Raw genomic sequence first — 13,949 nt, forward strand, 5'->3', positions numbered from 1 at the left:
CAAGTTCTTTTCTGTGTGAAGGCTGCGATTGTATCATCTTGCCTTCCCCGTGTGTGTTCCCTGAGGGTGTCACTGTGCTGTGGTCATCTGTGTTCCCTAGGGTGCCTCCCTTGGAGTCCTGGCCGTAGCAGACATGCAGTCAGTACTCATGGCCTAAATGAGAGGAAGGCCAACAGAGCCATTAAATCTGGAAAATGACAAGTGAGGGAAAGGAATTTTTATTTAAGACATGTGAAAAAGAAATCTTTTTAGAAAAGTTGACCTGTTTCTCAACTGGAGTTGAATTTCAGCTCAGAAAAGCAGCTGTGTGCCCAGAGGGCTTTGGATTTCAGTTTGTAGCGGATGAATTTAATTTGTTGTTGTATGAATGTATTATCCTTTTGTGGTTTTATTAAACCTTTCTTCCAAATAGAATCGATTTTTCTATAAAAGTCACACTTCCTTTTTGAGAAGTGTAACACTAATTGTATGGGATGGTCTCCCAAAAGATTACCTGCCAGGAACCAAACGCACTGCCTCAGACTCATGGCCCCTGGTTTCTGCCTGTGCAGCTGCAAAGAGGCACGCTCGAGCTGAAATCAAGATGCATGTCTGCATCTTCTCTTTACTGCTGTTTCGTCTCTGAGCTGCCTTCAACGTCTAGGAGCTTGGTGGGTGTAGACACATTACGGTATGGAGGAGGGATATGGTGTTGCAACAGCTAGGAGACTCACTGAAGTCTCTGTTCTCTTCCTGCTCACTGCTCTGACTTTGTATAAGTCACATTTGTAGGGCTGTGCACAGTGGCTTACACCTGTAATCCCAGCACTTTGGGAGGCCGACCTGGGAGGATCTCTTGAGCCCAGAGTTCAGAACCAGTCTCTGGGCAACATGGTGAAACCCCATCCCTACAAAAAATGAAAATTAAAAAATTAGCCAGGTGTGGTGGCTCATGCCTGTAATCCCAGCTACTGGAGAGGCTGAGGTACGAGAATCACTTGAGCCCGGGAGGTCGAGGCTGCAGTGAACCATCATCACACCACTGCACTCCAGTCTGGTCAGAGCAAGACCCTGTCTCAAAACAAACAAACAAACAGAAACCCATTTGTAATAGTGGCAGTAGTTAACTTTTGAGAGTTTGGAGAAAAGTTCCTAAATAACCTGTGACCATGGACAACTTACTTAGCCTTTCTAGGCCTCAGTTTCCTCACTGATGAAAAATGAGAGAATATGGTATTGATATTACAGGATTTCAACAAGAACTAAACGAGATAAAACTCAGAGCCTGGCACCTCGTGAGTACACACTCAATGTTATTATTTCAACATTTTAGAGGAAAAAGAATGCTAATGGGTCATTATGGCTAAACATAGTCTATCACTGGCGTTACTCATGGTATTGGAAGGAACTTGAATTCCATATAGATGGTGTGATGGAGAAAGTATTTTGGGCATTGGCAGTATTTATTCAAAGAACAAAGGACGTGTCTGTCCTGTGTGGAGAACCGTTTCCGCTTGTTTCTTTAAATGCTATGGGAAAAGCAGTCGGCCCTGTGCTCTCTGCCGGACAGCTTCAGTCTCCATGTATTGATTTGGCCAATTGTCGCTCGCTGTCATCATGGCAGCAGCAGTTGAAGGGACAGCTTGTCTTGATTTGCATTTTTGGGTGTTTGTGCTATTTATAGACAATTAAGAAAAGACATGGAAGCCTGTTTATGGCAAGCTGGCAAATTCAGCAAAACATGGAAAAATCTGTTAGCACAGTTTGCACGTGTGCGGGCACAGAGCAGCCAAAGAAACACACACGTTTTCCTGTATTTTAAGAACTCTCTGGAAAAAAAAAAAAAAAAAAAAAGACATTAAACCATTGCCCAGATGGCTTACAGAGCTTTTTCTTGAAGTACGTGAGTATGGCTGTCAGACATCTGAAACCCGAAGCCAGCTTAAAACATCACCATCATTTTGATGCTACGCCCTACCCGCCCTTTTTTTCCATTTGTAAGGGACAAGGAAGGAAAGTATCAGCTTACAAAGCCTTTTGTTACAATTAATCTTTCATGTTCTTTCTTTTGGTATCTTATTCTCTGTTTACATTTATATTTTATTTTTTGAGACAGAGTCTTGCTCTGTCACCCAGGCTGGAGTGCAGTGGTGCGATCTCGGCTCACTCCAACCTCTGCCTCCCAGGTGCAAGTGATTCTTGTGCCTCAGCTTCCTGAGTAACTGGGATTACAGGCGTGTGCCACCACGCCCAGCTAATTTTTGTGTTTTAGTAGAGACAGGGTTTCGCCATGTTGGTCAGGCTGATCTTGAACTCCTGAACTCAGGTGATCTGCCTGCCTCAGCCTCCCAAAGAGCTGAGATTACAAGTGTGAGCCACCGCGCCCGGCCGCTGTTTCCATTTTGTAACACTAGCGTCACCCCAGTGTAGGGTGGCTAGGGGTATTGTTCTTTCCTGTTTCCTGGTGTATTTCCTCTACAGCATTGATCACTCTTGAACATACTTTTTGGTTGTCTGTCTCTACCTACAAAAATATATGTTCCCTGTTATATCTGAGATCTATCTATCTATCTATCTATATCTATATCTATATATATCTCCCTGGTGATATACCAGTGCCTGGCACGTAGATAGTCAATATTTGTTGAATGAATGAACGAATGAATGGGCTGAAAGAACCTTATTCTTCTTTCTTCTGTCACTTCACGCCAAATGCTTTTGGAAAATGCTATGTGAACAGGGATCGTAAGCAGGAGAGGTTACACACATTGCTGTGGGATAGCCTATCATCCTCAGATACTTGTCTGGAAGGAGGTGGAGTACTTGAGTAGAAATGATACAAGATAACTTCTTCAGGAAATCAACCAAGTGTCACAGCTTTTGACATAGGTGTGTGATGTTTGCATATGTGTGTGTATGAAGAGCTGTTGTGGCCTAGAATCACGGGCCTTTAGATCCCTTGTACAGATAGAAAAGTAAAGGCCGAGGCCCAGGAGCACTGCAAGCCACCGAGGTAGAGTCCCTGTCTGCCCTTCTCAGTGCCCGGTCACTTCTCACTGCACTCCCCTCTTTACTGCTAAAGCCACCTTCCCTGACTCTGAATGTGTAACCACGAGGGAGAAAATGTACTCCAGGCTCACAGTTTGTGGAGGAAAATCCCAGCAGCTGAAAATCATGTTCACAAAGTTTGTACCTAGAAAAAGTGGCCATTTCTATAGTGTCTTTAAATTCCCTGTTTCTCATACATTTTATAAACAAGACAGTAGAAGGAGATTTGGGAACAGCAACTTTAGAACAAGGGGGGAAAAAATCAAACCTAGAGCCTTCTAGTTTCTGTTTTCTTCTCAGTTTAGGGCTGAGGCACTTTAGCTTCCTGTCTAAGGGACTACTCAAATCTGATTTGAAGCCATTATGGGCTGGTAATTATCCGTAATTTTAGGAAGACAGATGCAGCACCAACTCTGTTCTCTAATAGCAGGCTTATTAATTTTAAATTTGCGTGGCAGGAGAAGCAGATGGCGAGGTGGGATAAGCTTTCAGATGCTTGGTCATTGATAGCTTTTTACTTCCACGTATCACATGGGGATGTGGGACCCAGGAAGCCCGCTGACAACTGCTGATTATCTGTCCCCTAACCAGCTGGGTTCTTTTTCAGAAAGAACCGAGAAAGAGCTCAGAAACACTGCTCCTACTGCAGCCAGGGAAGACGGGTTGTTGACTGGTTAGAAATCATGGCAGGTTATTTTCTCCACCCGCAGTTCGCAGTTCCAAAGCAGAGCTATCAAAAAGTTGTCTTCTCTGTTGTATTTCAAATCTGGGTGTTTAAAAAAATGGTGTAAGCAAATCAAGCATTTCTTTAATGGTGGTTGTGTGTGTTCTTGATGCGAATGAGAGGTGCATTCCCTTGTAAAATCCCTGGAACTTTATAGGAAGATGTGAGCCTTAGAACAGAAGTTGGTTTTCTAGATGATCATGTAGACGTGATGCTGAGCACCAAACAAAGATATTGATTGAAGCGATTTAAAAAATTTTTGTCTGAGTTCAGATTTTACATCAATATTTAGCAAATCAGCAAAAGAACTTAGAGGAATGTTCTCAGGCATCTAGTTCAGCCCCCTGCCCACATTGTCATAAAATCTGAGTGTGTGTACAGGGAGGCACATTCCTTTCTGTTCTCATCACAGGTCTTTCCCTGGCTCTGCACCTGCCTGTCATGCACGTCCATGTGAAAAGACCACCAAACAGGCTTTGTGTCAGCAATAAAGCTCTTTAATCACCTGGGTGCAGGCGGCCTGAGTCCGAAAAGAGAGTCAGCGAAGGGAGATAAGGGTGGGGCTGTTTTATAGGATTTGGGTAGGTAAAGGAAAATTACAGTCAAAGGGGGGTTGTTCTCTGGCGGTCAGGAATAGGGGGGTCACAAGGTGCTCAGTGGGGGAGGTTTTTGAGCCAGGATGAGCCAGGAAAAGGAATTTCACAAGATAATATCATCGCTTAAGGCAAGGACTGGCCATTTTCACTTCTTTTGTGGTGGAATGTCATCAGTTAGGGCGGGACAGGGCATTTGCACTTCTTTTGTGATTCTTCAGTTACTTCAGGCCATCTGGGCATATACGTGCAAGTCACAGGGGATTGGCTTGGCTTGGACTCAGAGGCCAACATGGCCCTCTTCCCTACCTTCCCTACCTTTTCCCTCCTGTGCGGTTCTCTCACAAAGTGAATGGCCTCAGCCACAGCTTCTCTGCAGCTGCATCAGACTGTGGTGACAGGAGTGGTGGCTGCTGCAGGGCCTGCTGTCCCCACGGAGGCCAGTCTTGCTTGCCGCTGCAGCCTGGTGATCATTTTGCACTGAAAGTATGTAATTCTACACAACGAGAGCCAACATGCTGGTGATGGAGGCGTCTTTATCACGGTGCTCTGCATATTTTAATCTTGGGTGGAAAGGATGGAAAAGTATGTGATACCTGTGGTTTGATGTCAGAAGGACGTTGTGAACTTGACGTGGACTGAGGATGTTAAGGTGCAGCCGGCCCCCTTGGCCTTACGAAATGAGACTTCTCCATCTGCCTGCCAGGCACGCACAGGCGTGTAGCCACATCTTATGTGTTATCCTTATCTCGAGTGCACCTTGTCATCATGCTTACAGTTACATAGTGATATTCTTCTTCATAGAGTAGGTCCCAAACCGCATTCAACACAGAAATGTACTCTTGCTATTATACATAGAAAGTGCTTTCATATACCAAGTGGGAGAGCAGTCCTAAAATCTGGGCTGGAATCGCAGAAGGAAGGCATTGGAAAGCAACAGGTTCCCTAGTCCAAAGCTGGTTTTTGATGAGCCTAGAAACACGACCAAGAGAAGTGAATTTGCCTAAGGCCATGACAGTGTCTCACGGCAGCATTTGAACCTAGCAGTTTCTTGACCTATTTCTTTAAATAATTAGTCATGCTTCCTCTGATTCCTATATAAAGGTATTCCTCATTCATTCTTTCATTTCAGTGAATTATTGCAGTGCTACCATGTAACAGTATTTGAGTCAAAATGTGGCAATGTTTATCCCTTTCCAAGGTTTTTAGTTGCACAGTTTTTCAAAGTTGTGCTTACAGTTTCTTGTTGGTTGCAAGGTGTCCTTTCAGAAGCCAATTGTGTGGTGTATTTACGTTGATTGTTGGAGGTAGTTTTGTTAGAACCTACTTTGAGTGGCTGGCTTGGGCCTGGGGGACAGTGACAGCTGCCAGCTTCGTGGGCAGAGATGAAGTAATTGCTTCCTGGGAAGTACCATCCTCCTGGCCACGCTCTCCAGCCCATTTCATTTGTGTGGGTTTCCTCGCATCTGCACGTTTCTGGCTTCATGTGAGTCTCATTTATTTTAGCATAGGACTTCAGGCTGTGGGGAAGAATGGCCATTTTAGCACAGTGATACACAAAGGAACAACTGGCTAAATGTGAGTGAAGACATTCTTAGGGGGGGTTTCATTTCTTTTATTCTGTAACAGGCAGTCTGGGAAGCATTCTGGACATGTGGCCTGCGCTGTCACAGTTCCTCCTTGCAGGATCGCAGATGTTTGGAGATTGTAGTGATAACTGTTATCATTGAGAAGGTCATTCTCGCAGGCTCTAATAAGTCAGGATTTATTCAGTGTTAATTTGTTAAAGACAACTGTATTTCTAGCCAAATCCATGTGAGCTGTTTCTCCTGGCAGAGTTGCTGGGGGTATTCCCGTGGCTTAGTCTTAGGGCAGCACACACCTTTGAATACTGCTGAAGCTGTGAGGACCCAAAGTGCACCGGAGTGCTTTTGCCATATGTGGTGTTAGTCACTGATACACGTCTCAGTCAGACCTGATGGATTCTTGCCCCTTCCTTTTTCACTTTTTTACTTTTTATTTTTTGTTTCTGTTTTTTAAAAACACAACCCCTCAGGTGGCTACCGTGAATCTCTGGTGTTTTCAGTTGGTTGCAGCCTATTTGCCATCTCAGGTTCAAACATATTCGGAGCCTGCTGATGCTTCCCTCGGTTGTTCTTCTGCTGTGTGACCTCCGCGCCCGCAGGGTTCAAGACTGTCAGAGCTGGGAGCCACCTTCACAACTACCAGGGGTTCCGGAACCTCCTTTATCTAGCCCTGGGGATGGAAGAGATGTCATCAGAGGCGGAGGCGTACTAGGTTTACATGCCATTGGTAACGAATGAGGAGGTTTTCTGTTATATAAGGGGAGCTTCTTATAATGTGCTTTAGTAGGGTAAAGAAGTTTTTGAGATTTGCTTTCTCTGGAATGACAATTTGTGATCCTTCCCTTGCTTTCAACACAAATATAATTTGCATACCAATGCGTGTTGTATTACGGAGCACTGGCTGACAAATGGTTCTTAACTCGTCATTCACTCCGCCACTGTTTCTTGAATGGCATACGTGTGCCAGCTGTAGTAGGAACTTACTAGGCTCTAGGACTAACCCTTATGAAACGGGGGTCCTGGGGGAAGCAAATGCATGTAACTATAAAAGTTTGTGAGGATATCAGTGGGGGTGCCTATAGGTACAAAACTTAGTTCATTCATTGTCCCATCTCGGAGGTTTTGTGTCTTAGCAGCGTGTTGCATAGCAACGCATCCCTCTGTCAAAATATTCATCATATTATTTTGAAATCCTCTGCTTAGGTATCTGTTTTTCCCACTAAGTTTAGAACTGGTTAAGGACAGGCTAATGGGGTATTATATACAAACACACACACACATATATTTATATATACACATTACCATTGTCAATATGCAATATATATTTATATATATATACACACACATATATATTTCTCCCTCTCTATATATACCACACACACATATACACACACACACATATATATGAAATACATACACACACACTTCTACTGCCAAGCACAGAAAGACAAAACTAGGCAAGGGTTCTTTTAGTGTTCATGAAAAAATAGATGTGTTAGTTGAGAACGTCCTTCAGTTGCCAGGGGAAAGACAGGATGGGTTCACAAAGGGAGATAGTGGTTTTTTTATTTTTCTTCTTTGTTTAACTCTTGAATTCGAAATAATCCAGACTTTTGGAAAAGTTGCAAAAATAGTACAGAGAATTTCCGTATGCTCTTCCCTCAGATTCCCCAAACATTTCACCCCATTTATACTTCCTCTTTCTCTCTCTGTGGATATAATTTTTTTTTTTTCTGAAATGTTTGAGAGTGGAAGGTAGAATGCAGGGTAGGGTGAAAGGCGGAAGGAGAGAGGTGGGTTGGGAGGCTTTTTTTTTTTTAACCTTCTGAGATGGAGTTTCGCTCTTGTCTCCCAGGCTGGAGTGCAATGGCACGATCTCGGCTCACTGTAACCTCTGCCTTCTGAGTTCAAGTGATTCTCCTGCTTCAGCCTCCCAAATAGCTGGGATTACAGGCGCCCACCACCATGCTCGGCTAATTTTTGTATTTTTAGTAGGAGGGTTTCACCATGTTGGCCAGGCTGGTCTTGAACTCCTGACCTCTGATGATCCACCTGCCTTGGCCTACCAAAGTGCTGGGATTACAGGCGTGAGGCACTGTGCCTGGCGATTGGGAGGCTTTTGCAGTTACCCAGAGCGCTATGATGAGGGCTGGACCTGGTTGGAAATGATGAGGAAGGTGAGAAGTGATTAGGTCTGGCATATATTTTGAAAGAAGAGTTTAAATGGGTTGGATGGCAAGAGAGAGAAAAAGAAGTTTTAAGGATGATGTCAAGGATTTTGGCCTGAGTAACTGGAAGACTAGAGATGCTGTTATTGGGATCGGGATGACTGGGAGGAGTGGGTTATAGCAGAGGGAATCAAAAGTACGTTTTGGGCATGCTAAATTTGAGGTCCAAAAAGAGATGTCAAGAAGTGTTGGCCGGGCGCAGTGGCTCATGCCTGTAATTCCAGCACTTTGGGAGGCCGAGGTGGGCAGATCACCTGAGGTCAAGAGTTCGAGACCAGCCTGATAATTATTAAAATCGATCATTGATGTTTACTAATTTATAATATTATTGCTTCTAATACCGCAGGGGGTGTACACCTACCTGTGATGTCATTCCTAATATCCAGGGACAGAGAGCATGATATTAGTTTTAATATCGCAGTAGGTGTACACTCACCCCGTGACACTGATCCTAACATCCAGGGGGGTAGAGTATGACATGACTCCCAACATAGCAATGAACGGACAGCCACCCGGTGATATTGCTCCTAATATTCACAGAAGAAGTGTATGATATTACTCCCAATATCGCAGGGAGGGTACAGCTCTTCTGTGATATTGTTCCTAGTATCCGGAGGGGGAGAGGAGGAGGATAATTCCAGTATCGCAGGCTGTGTTCACCCGCCCTGTGATACTGTTATTAATATCCTGGAAGGGAGAGGATGATATGACTCCCCATAGAGCAGGAGGCGTACACCCAGCCTGGGATATTGTTCCTAATATCTCAAGGTCGAGAGGTTGATATTACTCCCAGTATCGCAGACACTGTGCACCCCCGTGTGATACTCTTCCCGATATCCGGAAGGGGAGAAGATGGTATTAATCCCCATATCGCAGGAGGTGAACACCCACTCTGTGATATCTTTCCGAATTTGCAGGGGGAGAGAGGATAATATTATTCCCAATATTGCAGAAGATGTACACGCCTCCACCTCCCCCCCTCCGTGATATTGTCCTTAATATTCCAAGGCACAGAAGACGATGTTACCCCCAATATCGCAGAAAGTGTACACCCCCCAGTGATGTTGTTCCCATGATCCAGGAGGGAAGAGGATGATATTACTTTCAACCCCTGCACCCTGCAATGCTCTCACCCTGCAACACCGACACCCAGCTCAAGCTGACATGGGACCAGAGGCGCTGGCTGGGGGTGTTGATGGCTTCTCTTTTCTCCTTTGCCAGACTCAGTAGAGGAAGCTGAGACTGAGCAGCCGCAGGAACGAGGTGGGTTTTGCCGGTGGCTCAGGCTTCCTCTGGTTATGAGCTGGGCCTTGGAGTAATGCTGGGGGAAGTCACAGAGCTGAGTATGGTGGGCATTGGATCCGGCTGTCACCCCTCTGCGGTGTGGGCTGGGGGCTTGGGGGACGTCACCTGAGGTGGGCCTGAACCTCCCGTCTACTCTGGCGCTGGAGGCTGTGGGGTCCCACACTTCTTCCAGTGAACATGCTGGCCCCCGCCTGGTCCCCGAGCGAGGTGGGGCATCCTTTCCACTGCTGGGACCCACGTGTAGCTGTGGGTTCCTTTCTCATGACCTGGAGAAGCTGCAGCTCGCCCTGTGCTCTGCCTCAGAGATGGGAGGCCACACTGCCCTCAGCAGGGAGCAGAATTCAGAGCCTTAGGTTGCAGGGGCCTCAACTGAGGTCCCTGAAGGGTCTGCTCCTTCCTGAGGGGCTGATTCAGGGAGGCCCTCCCTTCTCCCCTCTACGGCTCTGTCTCTTCCCCTCACACAGGGTCCGCATGTGGACAGCCTGGTGATGTGGATGCCCCAAGGGCCCTTGGAAGTTCCCTGGGAATGGGATCCATCCCAGTACATTTGGGATGCAGGCACAAGGTCCCAGAGGCAGCCGGGGAAGCCAGTGGGGAAGGGAAGGCTGTTGTAGGTTTGCCTCGGGGACGGGGTGGTTCCACCCTTTGCCAAAGTCCCTGGAGCAAAGGCACGTGGCTCTCCAGCTGCCCTGGAGGCCAGGATAGTGGCTGGGAGGGGCTGTGTGCCTCTGCCGGGTGGGGGAGATTTCTTAGCTAATCTAGTGTAGTCAAGTCAGACATTTGTCTCTGAATCATATTTATTTTTTTAATTCCGAGGCTTTACAGACGAATAAGGAGACAGTTTGTATTGAAAATACCTTTTACATGTGAGCTTGAAACAGAGTCTGTTTAAATCTAGGTTTTTTCCTTCCCAGTAATGCCTCCTTTCATCCCAGGTTTTCCAACAGGAAATGCGCTTGTTTACTCACCTCTGGGAGGGGGCTTTGGCTAAGAAGCCAGCAGGCGCCAGCGGGCTGCTTGAGCAGCCTGGCCTTTGTTAACCCTTTAGGAACTGAGGGCTTCAGGTTTTCAGACCATCCAAGGTGAAGGTGGCCACAGGGGCCTGGAAGCTTTCCCATCCTTCCTGCAGGGATGGTCCGTTTCCCTGCACGGAGCTGGGTACATGGGTACAACACCCCTGTCCTGTGCCATCAGTGGCTTTACCAATTTTGCATAGCAACTTTTGAGCTGATCAATAGCTCTGATTGGCTGTTGGGGATTTCATGGATTCCTGTACCCCATCGGGGGGCCTGAAAAGGCATCTCTGAGGGATCACTGAGCTGACATAGTGCCCTAAAACCATGCCGTCAGGTGGGCGACAAAGCAGGACAGGAGGGTGATTCTGTAGGAGAGTCGGGCCACAGGCCTGCGTGTTCTGTCCCCATAGTGCCGGAGTTCCTACGTGCTCCAGGCCCCGGGTTTGCATTGCACATAATTCTCAAGGGCTCATGGCAAGCTGCACCAGGGACACAGAGGGCGGGGATGCGGGGACCCTGTCCCCAGTGGACCAAGGACTCACTGCTGGACTCTAATCTGTCTAGGTGTTTTTGTGACTTGCAGAAATACCTCCACCTTGCCTGGGCCCGGAGTCACAGGAGACCCTGCAGAAGATGAAGAATGTTCTGGAAAAATGTAACAAAGACCTGCCCAGGCTGCCCCCAGCATCCAGCAATGTGAGTTTGCAGGACCCTGAGGAGCTCTCCTGCTTGGAAGCTGAGGACGACTGGGAGGACCCAGGGGCCCTGAGCTCACTGCTGCTGTTCCTGAACGCCCCCGGGTACAAGGCCCGCTGACGTGGCGCTGCCATGGCTGAGCAGCGTGTTCTGCAGCTTTAGCGATGAGGAGCTGACTGGGCGCCTGGCACAGGCCCGAGGGGTGGCCAAGAAAGCTGGCTTCGTCACGGCCCTGGCCAGGCTCTGCTTCCTCCTGGGGCGGCTGTGCAGCAGGAGGCTCAAGCTGTCCCAGGCCTGGGTGTACTTTGAGGAAGCACCGGGGGCCCTGAAGGGCAGCTTTGGGGACCTGTTCCTGGTGGTGGCTGTGTACACCAACCTGGCCAGTATTTACTGGAAGCAGAAGAACCGGGGGAAGTGTACACAGGTGGTTCCCAAAGCTATGGCCCTGCTCCTGGGGACGCCTGGCCACATCTGCAGCACCGAGGTGGAGGGGGAGCTCCTGCAGCTGGCGCTACGGCGGGCGGTGGGTGGCCAGAGCCTGCAGGCCGAGGCCCGGGCCTGCTTCCTGCTGGCCAGGCACCACGTGTACCTCAAGCAGCCCGAGGAGGCCCTGCCCTTTCTAGAGCAGCTGCTGCTTTTGCACAGGGACTCGGGAGCCCCAGAGGCTGCGTGACTCTCAGCCTGTCACCTACTCCTAGCTGACATCTGCAGCTGCAAGTGCCTGCCCCACCTGGTGCTGAGCTGTGTCAAGGTGGCCTCATTGAGGGCACAGGACTCGCTGGCCGGCTTGCTGAGGAGTGTGAACCTGGTGCTCCAGAACATCCTCCAGCCCCACAGCCTCCCCACTACCTCAGGCGAGCGCTGGCCTCCCTAACCCCGGGCACAGGCCAGGCGCTGCGCGGCCTTCTCCACGCCAGCCTGGCCCAGCTGTACAGCCACCATGGCTACCACGGCCTGGCCATCACCTTCATGACGCAGGCAGTGGAAGCCAGTGCTGTTGCCCGAGTCCGTGCCATCGTGGACCGCCTGGTGGCTGTGGCCTGGCTGCACGTGCTTCAGGGGCAGAGCCCAGTGGCCCTGCACATCCTGCAGTCTGTCCAGGATGCAGTGGTGGCCAGCGAGGACCAGGAGGGCGTGAATGCCAACATGGTGGCTGTGGCTCTGAAGAGGACGGGCCGGACGAGGCAGGCAGCCGAGGGCTACTACCGCGCCCTACGGGTGGCTTGGGACCTGGACCAGTGGAGGAACCAGACAGTGGTGCTGGCCAACTTCGGGGCCCTGTGCCTGCACGCAGGTGCCAGCAGGCTGGCCCAGCACTACCTCCTGGAGGCCATGAGGCTGTTCTCAAGGCTGCCCTGCAGGGAGTGTGGCCGGGACTTCACCCACGTGCTCCTGCAGCTGGGTCACCTCTGCTCCCACCAGGGCCCGGCTCAGCAGGGCAAGGGCTACTACGAGTGGGCCCGTCTGGTCGCCGTGGAGATGGGCCACATGGAGAATGGGTGCCCCGGGTCTTCCTGTGCACCTTCTGGGGCCACTCGGGTCAGGGCACACCTGGAATTTGTGATTCAGACACAAGTGGTTTTTCCACCATCGAAAGTGCCGAGTCATGGCCAACAGCAGATGTTGGCAAGCACCCTGGAGACAGGCCGTTCCCATGCAGGGCCAGGCCCTCTGTGCCTACTGGGGCAGCCAGCTTTTCCTGGTTTGCCCAGGGACAATCCTGCCTTGAGCACTGAAAGGCCTGCGTGCTGGGAATCCCTAGACATAACCCTGGGGTCAAGGTAGGCTCTGCTGAGCTGGGACTTGGGGCCCCTCCATGAGCCAGGCCCTGAATGCCGGTTCTTGTGCCCATGTTATCTGCTTGGTATGTTGGCAGCCTGTGCACCTGTCATCCCACTTCACAGAGGACATGGGGCAGGTGATTGCTGAAAGCCGCAGAGCAGTTCATGCAAAAGCTTGTTGTGCACAGTGTGCCAGGCCCAACCCACAAATGGGGCTTGTGGGGTCCTCAGGTGGCAGTGGCTGAATGTAGGAATGTGAGCTTCAGGCCAGAGAAGCCACAAAAGGATGAGTGGTGTGATGGTGGGGCAGCACTTGGCCCCGGGTTCGGGGAGACTCTTTAGTCTGGGACCAGAGGGTTGATTGGATTTAGTCAAGTAATAGGTGATGGTGGTGTAGCCTGTGTGAAGGCCCAGGGGTGAGCTAGTGTGGATGAGTGGCGGTGGGTGAATGGTGGTGAGTGAACAGGAGTGTGAGCGGGGTTTAGTGAGCCGGGCTTACGCAGGGAGGTGCAGAGTTGGGAGTGGGTGGGTTGGGTGCTGGATGGTGAGCACCTCTTCTGGAGAGCTAAGCAGGGCCTGGGGCCTTAGGCTGTGGCTTGGCCTTTTCCCCAAGAGCACTGGGGAGCCATGGAGTGCTATAGAACAGTCACTGCAGACTGAGCAGTGAACGGACAGTAGGTGAGCAGGACTGTCCGAAATCTAGGCCACAGAGGATAGATGGGGAAGTTGAGTCTAGGGAAATGGCCAAGACAAGGGATGCTGTTGCGGATCCCCTCTGCCTTGCAGCGCTTTGTCCATCCTCCCAGGATGGACGTCATGGCATAGTGAGACTAGAGGTGCCTCCTGTGGCCTGGCCCAGAGCCCCAGAGGCTGTGGCTAAATCTGCCCATTTCCCAGCACAGGCCGGGCACCCATTCCTGGCCCTAGGAGGGATAAGATTTTGGAAAGGACCGTGTGAAGGGGCCCCGGTCCCACACATCTGCCCAAGGAGGG

General features: G+C 49.6%; 1 pseudogene; it reads left to right on the top strand.

The window, feature by feature from the left end:
* Positions 1 to 1,888: 1,888 nt before the first annotated feature.
* The window catches only part of LOC105535397, a 22,259-nt pseudogene continuing 10,198 nt past the window's right edge, over positions 1,889 to 13,949 (top strand).

Source organism: Mandrillus leucophaeus, unplaced genomic scaffold, assembly GCF_000951045.1.
Source record: "Mandrillus leucophaeus isolate KB7577 unplaced genomic scaffold, Mleu.le_1.0 Scaffold1458, whole genome shotgun sequence".
NCBI classification, from domain to species: domain Eukaryota; kingdom Metazoa; phylum Chordata; class Mammalia; order Primates; family Cercopithecidae; genus Mandrillus; species Mandrillus leucophaeus.